The sequence below is a fragment of the Harpia harpyja genome, chromosome 7, assembly GCF_026419915.1.
Source record: "Harpia harpyja isolate bHarHar1 chromosome 7, bHarHar1 primary haplotype, whole genome shotgun sequence".
Taxonomy (NCBI): domain Eukaryota; kingdom Metazoa; phylum Chordata; class Aves; order Accipitriformes; family Accipitridae; genus Harpia; species Harpia harpyja.
In genome coordinates, this window is record NC_068946.1 from 35,947,718 (window position 1) to 35,960,081 (window position 12,364).

At 38.0% G+C, this 12,364-nt stretch overlaps 1 protein-coding gene across 9 annotated transcripts in view; it reads right to left on the reverse strand.

Moving 5' to 3' along the window:
- The window catches only part of B3GALT1 (beta-1,3-galactosyltransferase 1), a 219,785-nt gene that overhangs the window by 167,878 nt on the left and 39,543 nt on the right, over window positions 1–12,364 (reverse strand). For 2 of the 9 annotated variants that reach the window (XM_052791522.1, XM_052791520.1), the window contains exon 2: window positions 4,950–5,013. The exons of 6 other annotated variants lie outside the window; for them this stretch is intronic. The gene's annotated coding sequence lies outside the window, so the exon portion shown is untranslated. Of the gene's footprint in view, window positions 1–4,949; window positions 5,014–7,655; window positions 9,220–12,364 lie in introns of those variants that run through there. One more of the 9 variants, XM_052791521.1, reaches the window with a different exon arrangement.

Below are 12,364 nucleotides of genomic sequence, written 5' to 3' on the forward strand. Positions count from 1 at the left end.
ATATGCAAGTCCTATGAGGAGCAGCTGAGGGAACTGGGGTTGTTTAGCCTGGAGAAAAGGAGGCTGAAGGGAGACCTTATCGCTCTTTACAACTACCTGAAAGGAGGTTGTAGCGAGGTGGGTGTCAGTCTCTTCTCCCAAGTACCAAGAGATAGGACGAGAGGAAACGGCCTCAAGTTGTGGCAGGGGAGGTTTAGGTTAGATATTAGGAAAAATTTCTTCACCAAAAGGGTTGTCAAGCACTGGAACAGGCTGCCCAGGGAAGTGGTGGAGTCACCATCCCTGGAGGTATTGAAAAGACATGTAGATGTGGTGCTTAGGGACATGGTTTAGTGGTGGACTTGGCAGTGCCAGGTTTGTGGCTGGACTTGGATTATCTTAAAGGTCTTTTCCAACCTAAATGATTCTACGATTCTATGCACATATACATATAATATATATGTGTGTATATATATATATGCATACATATATATAATATATTAAAAATTACAAAAAATACACTATTTAAATATTCTCTTTAATGGAAAACTTAGCTACTTCCTGCAAAAACTTCTCTATCCTACTCACAGGGAAGGTAGAGCAGCATAGGATGTGACCTATATGAATAGACAGGAATAAAAGGATAACCTCTATAGCAGGTATCTACATTTCATTGAAAATTGAGAATGTCAGTCATTATCACCTTGTTACCTCGCTATTTCTTCTTGAGTCTTCCCATTGACCATGCTTTACTTGAGAGCTCTTTATTGCTTCCCCTCATTCTCCTTCCTCCTTTTTTCCCCCTTTGAACTTTTCTGTCTGCTTCTTCTCTTTGACTTCAGTTTTCCTTAAAGGGTTCAGAACAGTAGCAGTGAACTTTCAACCACTGACATTCAAATAGGATCAGAATGATGTCAAAGGAGTTCACACCTCCCTACCAGTACATGTTTATAGAAAATGACTTGACTTCTGGCTTCTCAAAATGTAAATGCTTGTTACAGAGGGAGAAATATGTCATAAAAAGGAGATACTAAAGAAAACAAGCAGCTTTACCCCCCCTCCCCTTACTTCTCATGCAGTTCACAGAAGGTGCCACATTTCATTTCACTCTAAAACTTGCTCAGACTTTGGTTCAAAAAGATCTGGAATATGAAATCTGGTGTGTCCTGTCCTCTTTGGGTCATTCAAGAGTGATGTGGGATTTTCACAGATGTTATCTGTGGAATAACTACGGAACACTGAGCACGGTATATTAAATGAGTATTAGTGTCAAAATAAGAAAAAAGAAAAAACAAAATAAAAACCCACCAGATTCCCCCCTTCCCCAATTGTTCTATCAAGTCAAAAGCAATGATTGCCTGCTTGGTAATGCATCTTATGTCATTCATCATCAGTTGTCAGACCTTTCTAAATGAATTAAATAGGACCTTGAGAAGCAAACCATAAAAACTGTGTACATATGTAACCTTACTATTCATACAATTGTCTTAAGGAACAAAAGAGAAAAAAAAATCACATTTCTCTGTGCAAAATGATGATGAAGTTATCCAACACAAGAAAGTTCTGAAAGAGTCAAAGGATGTACATAATGTGGCTTCCTTCTGACATTTTAACAGGTGATGTTTCCGTAATCAATCAATTCCAAGGCATCTGAGCTCCTCATATACTACCCTAGGCTGTTGGTGTGTGGATTTAAGATAGCATTGTTGTCACCATAGTATTCAGGTACCATTAACAACCACATTTTCAGGCAACTGTGAGATTTTTAAAGAAACGCCAATAAAAAGATAAACAAAATCTTTCCTTCTTGTCAGGATGTGAGAATGATCAAATTTCATTTCATTCGCCCTCTCAGAGGTTTTGATTGCCTTTTCCACAGCTTGACCTCACCTTGCTCTTTTCCTCACAAATCTATTTTCTCACATAGACACTTTAAAAAATAGCCATATTGGTAACATTACCCCAGATTTATATTTACTTAATTTGCATGTAACAGAATATCTGTGAATATTCAGTCAGACCACTTATTTCACTGAATAATTAATTATTTATCCATTCACAAACATGACGTTGCATTAATCATGGCTGGACCTATTTTTGCAGTGTATGAGTGATTTTTTTTCAACTTTTACATGTTTCTTAAATTAAAATATATTTAATTGCTATAATTTAATTCAGGTAGTTACAACTTATAAACACAGAACTTGAGATCTACTTCAATAATTATGGAATAGCAGGTAGACCGCTTCTGATCTTTTTATGATGTGTCATGTACTCATCATTCAGCCAAAACTATTCAAATGAGGGATACTCTTTTTCTGTTGTTGACCTGAACAGATTTAAAGCATTTTCTAGTAAGACCTTAAAGGATGAAAACAAAGGAAAAAAAAAAGACTAAAACAAAAAGAAGGAGCCAAAATGACAAATGTTCTTGTCTACTGACATGATGCCCACAAACTGGACTCTTAGGAGATGATAACTAGTTGTATTGGCTTTGTGTGGCAAGGTTTTGGTAGCGGGGGGGGGGTTACAGGGGTGGCTTCTGTAAGAAGCTGCTGGAAGCTTCCCCTGTGTTCGACAGAGCCCATACCAGCCGGCTCTAAGACAGACCCGCCGCCGGCCAAGGCCGACCCAATCAGCGATAGTGGTAATGCCTCTGTGATAACATTTTTAAGAAGGAAAAAAAGTTGGGACGGCGGTATTCGGCAGCCGGAGAGAGGAGTGAGAACATGTAAGAGAAACAACCCTGCGGACACCAAGGTCAGTGAAGAAGGAGGGGGATGAGATGCTCCAGGCGCCGGAGCAGAGATTCCCCTGCAGCCCGTGGTGAAGACCATGGTGAGGCAGGCTGTCCCCCTGCAGTCCATGGAGGTCCACGGTGGAGCAGATATCCACCTGCAGCCCGTGGAGAACCCCACGCCAGAGCAGGTGGGTTCCCGAAGGAGGCTGTGACCCCGTGGGAACCCCATGCTGGAGCAGGCTCCTGGCAGGACCTGCGGATCTGTGGAGAGAGGAGCCCACAGAGCAGGTTTTCTGGCAGGACTTGTGACCCCGTGGGGGACCCACGCTGGAGCAGTCTGTGCCTGAAGGACTGCACACCGTGGAAAGGACCCATGCTGGAGCAGTTCGTGAAGAACTGCAGCCCGTGGGAAGGACCCACGTTGGAGAAGTTCGTGGAGGACTGTCTCCCGTGGGTGGGACCCCACGCTGGAGCAGGGGAAGAGTGTGATGAGTCCTCCCCCTGAGGAGGATGAAGCGGCAGAAAATAACGTGTGATGAACTGACCGTAAACCCCATCCCCGTCCCCCTGTGCCGCTGGGGGGTTGGTAGAGAATCTGGGAGTGAAGTTGTGCCCGGGAAGAAGGGAGGGGTGGAGGGAAGGTGTTCTGAGACTTGGTTTTATTTCTCATTACCCTACTCCGGTTGATTTGTAATAAATCAAGTTAATTTTTTCCCAAACTGAGTCTGTTTTGCCCGTGACGGTAATTGGTGAGTGATCTCTCCTATCCTTATCTCGACCCACAAGCTCTTTGTTATATTTTCTCTCCCCTGTCCAGCTGAGAAGGAGGGGGAGTGATAGAACGGCTCTGGTGGGCACCTGGCATCCAGCCAGGGTTAACCCATCACACTAGTAAAGAACAATGAGTAGAAATACAATGAATAATGAACACAGGAGACTGGGGTACACAGATGTGAAGAACTTCCCAACCAAGCACTCTAAGTAACTTTCTTGTAAATCACAATTTAAAAGTTCCAAATAGTTGCCAGCACTTTCTGCCTTTGTGTATGTAGCAGACACTTGTGGAAATAACACTGTTCTAATTCAACACAGAAAAAAAATCATCTATTTGTTCAGTTGACACCCCTGGCATAACACAGAGTTAACTGATTACATATGCCATCCTTCCCCTAGATTCGTAGTAGGAAACTACAAGAGAAGTAACAATCTCTTTGACATGCACAGTTTTTGAGTGTGCTCTGTGTATGAATCATAGCGCAAGTCTGAACAATACTGCCAGCTGGTGCAAATGTATGGACAATGGCAGGTAGCACTAAATTGTTCAGGTTTAAAATTTAGAAGAAAGATTGATGATGCTGCTTTCATATTCTCTTTACTCTCATTTTTCAGAGATTTCACAGAATTATGTTCATGCCTTTACAAAACTAATTCTCAGAAGTTCAGAAATTTCATTAATGATTTCTTTTGGCATCTTAAAATGAGCGTGAATGTTGACAATATATTGAATATTAAAATTTCTCAAGCATTTCTTTATTTGTATTATTTCAATAGCTGTTTTACAGGTTCTACATTATATTCTGATCCTTCTATCTTTTGGAAGACAGCATGTTTTCTTAAACAAGTTTATTCAGCATGTCAACTATTTTAAAATTGATTAATTTAATCCACTCTTCATTAACTCGTATAACTATTTTCTCCTTGTATTTCTTTCCCCCTGCAATCCATTTATAAGAGCTTTTATTCCCATACTGCCAACTAGGAAAACCTTTAATAAGTTGAAAGCTGTAGTAAGAGGTTTCCTGTTTTGTATCAATATCTGCTAGAATGTTCTTTGATGAGTACAAGGACAGACCTAAAGAACAGCAACCTGAGTCTCTGCCACTAAACTTCCAGGTTTTACAACTGGTTTCTACAAAATCCAGTACCACCTACTAGCCTTGAATGATGCTGCAGCTTTCTCTCTGAGAAATACAGAGTTGATACATAGGATTTTAGATAATAAAGATCAGACACATATTCTCTAAATATTTGTAAGAAAGACACTGTAACTCAGTAACCTTCGAGAGTTACCACTGGATTTCCAGATGCTACTGGTCTCTGGTCTAGAGTCTAGCCCAGTACTACAGCACCACAAAATCAAATTGAAGGAAGAATTTATTTGAGAGGACTAGCCTGCATAAGGGAATTCAGCACTCTTTCTTAGTAAGTCTAACAATTCGTTCTACCTGACCTTTGCCTTTTGTTGCTTAGTTTCTCTTTCACGTGCCTTCCCCCATCACCAAGTCTTCTGCAACCTGAAATAACAAACAGCTTAAATTAATCTAGAGTTGAAAAAGTTATATGAAACAGAAATTACCTAAGGAGGGCATTTCTCTTCACTTTATAAATTACTTCCCATAGTTTTCTAGTAGCAGAAAAATCTTGATTTTCTAGTAGTGTCTACTTCTCCATGGAGGAATTTGATAGCTCAAACTCCAGCAGAGTCAAACCATCTCTGCTCTGATGGTACCAGTTTTACACCTGAATTCTTATCAATCATCCTAAGAGCCATCCTGCATTTATCTCATAAAGATTAAATTACTAACTCTAATGAAAGACTAATTAAAATCACTTCTGTTACACTTGAAGACAGAGGAAAAACCCCTGTAGATGGCAAAGAAAATGCCAGCTGGTCAATGAAGTCTTGTAAACCCTATTGTAAATATTATCCCACCAGAGGAAAATCAATCTAACACTGGTTACATATTACAAATGAGGGTTGGGTTTTTTTAAACATAATTTTTGTGTTTAGCATGAACAGTGATTATGATCACAAAGCTGCTACATACAGTTCATTTGCACTGAAATCTTCATAGCATAATGGTCAAATAATGATGGACTTTTATTATTTCTTTTACAGAAATATAAGTTTGTTGAACAATTTTTGCAAGGTATGTGCAATAGTAGGAGAAATTATGGCTAGATACACCATACAAATTCTTCAGGTCTGAAATGAAAATTAAAACTGATAGGAAACTAACATTTTGAAAAAATATCTTCTTCCTTCTCTTTTTGGAGCATTGGCTATTCAAAGACAGAAAAAGGCCATTTTCAGTACTGAAACTAGAAAATATATTGTGCCTAATATGACCTACTCTTTGCACTAAAAAAATCAATAATATTGAGAAGCAACATAAATCTCATTATTGATTTTTAAATAATTTTATTAATGGCTCTATAAAATGCATAGTGAAACTTTCCTTTAAATCACACAGTTTAGTCAGAGGACTCACTTTTATCTTTACCTGAAACACAGGACCAATATTTCATTTATACTACAGTAGTTTTAAATAGAGGCAAACAGGAATGACGGAAGATTTAACCTGAATGTTATTAAAATGAATTATTACTAGTGAATGATAACAGTTATGTTCTTTCTAGAGATATGAGGCTGAAACTTTCATGCCTGACCTAATTTAGTAGTATTTCATGAAATGAATTTAAAAAAAGAAACCATTTTTGTAAATTCACTGCTTATGTTAGAAATCTCAGGAGTTCTCATTAACAGAAAATTATATGCATGCAATCAAGAAAGCTTTTGTCATCCTGCAGATGAAATAAGTCAGTGTGGAGTCATGAACTAATTTGAAACTATTTGAAAAAGCAGCTAAAACAAAAGGGGCTTTCTTCTGATGAGTTCTTACTTAAAAAAAGGAATATCACTAAGGAAACTGATTATTCACGTGAACAGATAGTTTCTGTGAAAAAAATGCAGCTATCAAAAAGTTCCAGACTTGTCACTGAATGTGGTTCACAGGTGCCTGAAGCAGAACTAGTCCCCTTGCAGCATGGTATTCATTTGACACACTTGCAACTAGCTCTCACAGCAGTCACTTGAATGCTTCCAGATGCAGTGAAGTCCTCTTAATTTGTACACCTGAGTGAAAATCTGCATTTTTTTTTCTATTATTAAAAGCAGGTTGGAATATCGTGAGGTGCTGTACAGTCAAGTTGATTTCCTAAACTGCTTAAAAGTTAACTACTATTAGTAATATATACAAATGTATATAATTGTTCATATATTTTTTGTTTATGTATATACCTTTGGAAATATATACCTTTTTATATACACTGTTTATGTATCTATAAAAAATAGACGAGACAGACTTCTGCATAAGGGTAATTCATTCTCCATAGATATGTCTGGCATACACAGCCATAACTGTATCTACTTGTTGATCAAGGTCGTTGAGAAAGTGGTTAAGACTGTAAACTGCTGGTGAAGTCTGTTACACACTTGTTATTTCAAGTTAAAAGAAGGGCAGGGAGAGGGAGAGGAGATGTTTTTGTGGCTGATCTGTATCACAAGCTACTACTTGTCAGCAAAAAATAGTTTTAAATGGTACATCAACCCCCAAACTGCTATCTTCTTGAACAAGTAATAATTTTATATAATGAAGAAATATCAATCAATTCACTTCCCATCACCTTATTTGCACAAAGAATAGATTAGTTATTGTCTCCCTTATGGACACTTGCTGCAAAAATATGTCCAGTACATCCTAAATCAGTGGTATTACTGCTACCTTCCCAGCAGGCTTTGCACAAATTTATTCTACCATAATCTGTTAAAAGTTAAGCATTCCTTCAGCATGCGTATTTTACTGATACTGTTAAATCTGCTTGTTACAGAAAGCTGCATATTGGCATCAGCCATTTAATTCTTTTACTTTTTCAGATCATTCTGTTCATCTATTCTTCTAAGATATTCAGGACAAATCCTGTTGTAACTTTTAAGGAAAAACATCTACAGTCTTTATTCAGTTAAGAACTGCAGAGTCAAACCTCGTATTTGATTAACCTTAATGCTTCCAAAACTAGAAGCACTTTGGCATGCCCACTGTGCTGAACATCCCTGTCCAAATTATACATTTGTAAATATTTCATTATTGCTTACCGTTATTTCTAATGTCCCTCCTACAGCTGATGCCAGTTGATTTCAAGAACAATAAAATGCCCCAGGGTTGCAGAGAGTAATAGCGGTGGTTCAGGAGGTGGCACTCCTCACTGGCTCCGTGCTCAGCTAAGGTCTTTGCTCAGCAGGGGACACTGGGTTCTCACAGGTACATGCTCCTAAATACAAAATTAGTGTCCTATCTACTTCACACAAAATATGCAGCTGCTGTAACAGATGGTGACCTAGTAAAAAGGTTAGAAGAAAAAATCCAAAATAATTATGTTGGTTGCAAAATACACTACTCAAGTCAGGAGAAGGTGGACCTGCCTTGCAAGGGCAGTTCTGAGTTTCTGAGTAACTACTGATAATCAGAAATACCAGCAGAAGTCGAGGCAAATGACTAATGTTTCTAAGTACAGCCAAATTAAAATCTGTGAATTTAAGAAGTTTATTTTTAGAAAACATTGGTGCTAGTCTAGCCTAATCTAGATTGTGATGTAGCCAGTTTACATCCATCTAACAAGGATGTCATTAAGAAAACAAATTTTCCTCCCCTTTCTTTTTTCTCCAGTACATGGTATCTGCTGATTCATTACAGGTAGATGAGGTCCCCATCACTGCAGTGACTGGAGGCAGCAGATGTGCCCAATAAATAGATTTAAACTAAGAATATGCTCTCTCTGACAGAAAACAAAGCAGTTCTGCAACCTGCAAATCTTATGAGCCCTACTATATTCTGGGTTTTCATTTATAGTATCTCTCCCCTGCATGGACTCCCTGGCAATATAGTTAAATTCATACTGCATCTTTTCACTCAGTGGTGATCCTTTACCAAAATGCTTCTTTCCCTGAAATTTGAGGTCTGTAGTCATGTAGTCATGTGCTATGCTTCTCTCATCCTACCTTTAGGTTTAGCTGAAATTGAAGGGATCAAAAGGCAAGGTCAACTGAAGACAAATTCTCCTTTTCCTACCACAATTTTTAATGACATAGCAATTAACAATACTCTTATGTACAAAAAGACAGGCAATATTATCTATGTGTGCCTTGTGATGCCAGCAAATGATAAAGCTAACAAAAACAGAATTAAGAGTTGACTTAAGAAATTTTTGGTTCTATCTATATGCTTAGTTTTTGTAAAGTTTTCTTTTTCACATGCCTCATTGAAAACAGCTGGAGAAAAGTATTATGCCTTACTTCCTAGGCCTGTTCTGCTTGTCACTTAAGACTAATACATTGGCACAAAGGAGCTAAACCTTCTTTGAGACAAGATTCCAGCTGCTCTGACATGCAATGGTTGTCCAGTGGTTATTCTCAGGTGTTGCTTCCTGGCATAATTCCCTTTTCTGTTTATGCAGAACAGGACTTTTTTCTTTTTGCAAGTTCTGAAGCTTACTTCAATGATAAATGAATAAGCTCCTCCTTATTTCAGAGGAACTAAATACTTTAGACAATACTCCTGAAGTCACTTCCTAAAAATTTCTGTAAGTAAGAAAGAATTGTGCATGCATGATGTGCAGCCTGGTTTTGTATGTAAGTGCCTGGGTTACGGGTACCATGAGCAGAGAAAAAAAAAAAAACTGATATAGACCAGACCAGCTCAGGTCCAGCAAGGTGATACCAGCTCTGGAGTGCTGCCAGAATGTGGCTTCTGGAGAAGCCAAACAGGACATAACTTGTCTGGCAATGTGCTGAAGTGAAGCCAGTTTGAGCATGCCTGCCATGCCCTGCCGGCACTTCTGGTTCAAAAATGTCTTACAGGATCAGGTGGACTCAGATGCAGCACCTGAACTGGCTCCATGTGTTTGCACAGTGTGCGCATTGAGCAGTTCTGGGAAAGATGGTCACAGGTGGCACACCCAAGGTTCAGAAGCAGCGGAATTAAATTCTTCCTCAGCCTGGGAAAGTGAGCTTCTTCCAGTCTGTTTTCAATGCAGATAACGGAGCGTTGACTTGATTTTAATTCTTCAGAAAATCTTTTTCCCCCTTACTGGAAACACTATAAATGATATTATATTGTACAGTGTTTGGCATTCTTGGATTTACAAACCCCGCCAGTTCCAAAATGAGAATAGCTAGCACACAATGAACATCAAGAACTCTTCCAAAAGTTTCCACAAAAGGCAATTTAATAATGTAGACATCCGTGACTTTCTTTGAGAAATAGGTTTATCTTTCAAAATGATACTGTACTACTTAATGTCTGTCTCTGTGCAACTGAGAAGCACTTTAGACAAATGTTCTCTTCTTTCTTTAGATTGACATGGGCTTTACAGGAACAACGTTTGTTTTATAAGACTGATGTGAAACTCTGAAAGGCCTCCTGATTTGCCTGTACTACATTTAACCTCATAGTGAATACTCATGGTTTTAGCTTTTAACATTTTCTTTCCTTCATCTGCATTAAAAATACTTGCTGTTTGTATAAGGTATAAAAAATACTTGGCTGCATCACTTTCACACCTGTGTTTCTTAAAGACAAAAGACTTACAGTCTCTTTCTACATTGTTGTGTTTATTTTGAGAGACAACATGATTTATCTTTAAATGGGGGTTGACTCCAGGTTACTGAAAGCTCTGTATGGGCACTATGGAAAAGATGTGTCCCACATGTTTAGAAAAACCCCACATATTCCATATGCATAGTTTACATTCTTATTCAGCTGTTCCTCTTCACTGTCATTCATTCTTCCTGTGTTAAAGATCTGATGATCTCATTCCTTAGTCTTCCAACTTGTCTTTTAAAATAATCTTTTATTAACTTTAGCACCAGTGACAGACATGTATTTCTTGTCTTGTGCACTTACTTGAATTTATTCAGCTTTTTACCTACTTATTCATGTTTTTCTCTTCAGAAAATGCCATCAATTATCCAAAAAATGAAATTACATGAATTACACATTCTGTTTCTAGAAATGTGTAGGTATCACAGAGTAATTAACATGTAGCTATTCTAGCCTGTAAAACTTTTTCATACTATAAAAAGTCCCAGTGTTACAGAAATCAATGGGGAAACTCACATTAACAAGCTAGGATTTCACTGTTACCTTGTTCTAAAAGAGAAATGCCAGTTTAGCAGTTCACTGATGATGGGCTACTGTACGGTGCAGTGACCAAAGATCAATATGCCAAGCTACTAGAAGAAAAAGTCACTGTAAATCTATATGTGGTGCACTGCTGAGATAATGGTTTTTATAGAACAAACAAGTTTTCCCACACTTTCTCTCAAAAGAGAATTCAGTGTTTATGAAGAATGAATTGTAGTGGTTCAAAATGTCTGCAGGCTGTCCTGATCAGCCTTGTCAAGTTCAGACTTCCAGATTTCATCAGTCTTTATTGCTACAAATTTTGCCCAGACATTAAAACACTTCATATTGAGTACAGCTCTCCTGTACGACATAAAGCCATTTCAAACTTTTCTGTTGGAAAAAATGCAATCAAATGGAGTCAGTGCATTGGTCCAGCTAAATTGAGTGTTCATTTAAAACTCCAAAGAGTCAAATTTTCTCAAGATTTTATTAAAAGCATGTCCCTGAAAGTCTTCCCCCCCCCCCACCATAGTTTTTATTTTCACCCAAAGCACAGTGAGTTACAGCTTTATAGATCTCCTCTAATGCACTTCGGTCTATGCCCGAGTAGTAATATCCTTCTGTACTGCCACTGTGGGTGGTCTTTTAACAAGTAGGCAGAACAAAGTATAACAAAGAATGTTTCATACAAAAGAAGATAGAGTCATTTATTTGTAAATTTTTATAAAACCTTAATTAGACTAGCTAATTAATGCTTCTAGAGCATGTCACTTCTGCCTTTCTCAAGCAGAAGAAATCAGAGATCCTCTAGGTCACTTTGAAAATCTTGGCCATTACTCAAATTACTTTAATTCCAATGAGATTTCGGCTTGAAATCACACAGATTCCCCCCACCCCTGCGCCCAAATCCTGCAGTGAGTCCCATAAGGTAGGTACACAGAATACTACAAAAGCATTTACACAAACTAGCTTTGCATTTTCAGTGCTCAGCACCCAGAAAGACAGTCAAGGTTAAATGGAGATGCAGATATTGTACAGTTCTCAGTATCAAGCTATTTCACTGTGGCAATGTAGCTGACCAGTTTTGAAATATTATCTAGCATTCTTGCATTTGCAAGAAATGGGGGGGTATGTGTGTGTCTTTGAGCATTTATTTTCTATATAGGTTTGCTAATCTACAGAAAAAGACATGTACATTAGTCTTCACTACAGCTAGTAAAACAAATAAAATTTCTGGACACAGGTTATGGAACATGCAAATAAACAGTTCTGAGATTTCTGTAATTGTGTGTTTATATATTGAATAAAAAAGGAAGTAGTAAACAAGGAAGCTTGTTTCCAGTAGGGGCTGTATGACCAATTCTATACAATTCTAGCATTTTAAAGGCAACTGCAATATAGAAAAATGAACAAATGTAGGGTTGTGGAAGGAGTCTACCTGTTTCATCTGTTGAGTGCCATTTCAAAAAGGCAGGTTTCTACCGTTCTTTCAGTAGGTGGGAGAGTGTTTTCATGCCAACAGTAGACTTACAAGTTTCAGTGCCAAAAAACTTTAGTAAAATATCAGCCTTTGCTACAAACAATATGCAAGCAAAATACACTTTCCATTTGTAGATTAAATTGCCCATCAAATACAAAGGAAAACCAAAACAGTCTTGTAGTCTTGTAACAGATGCAAAAG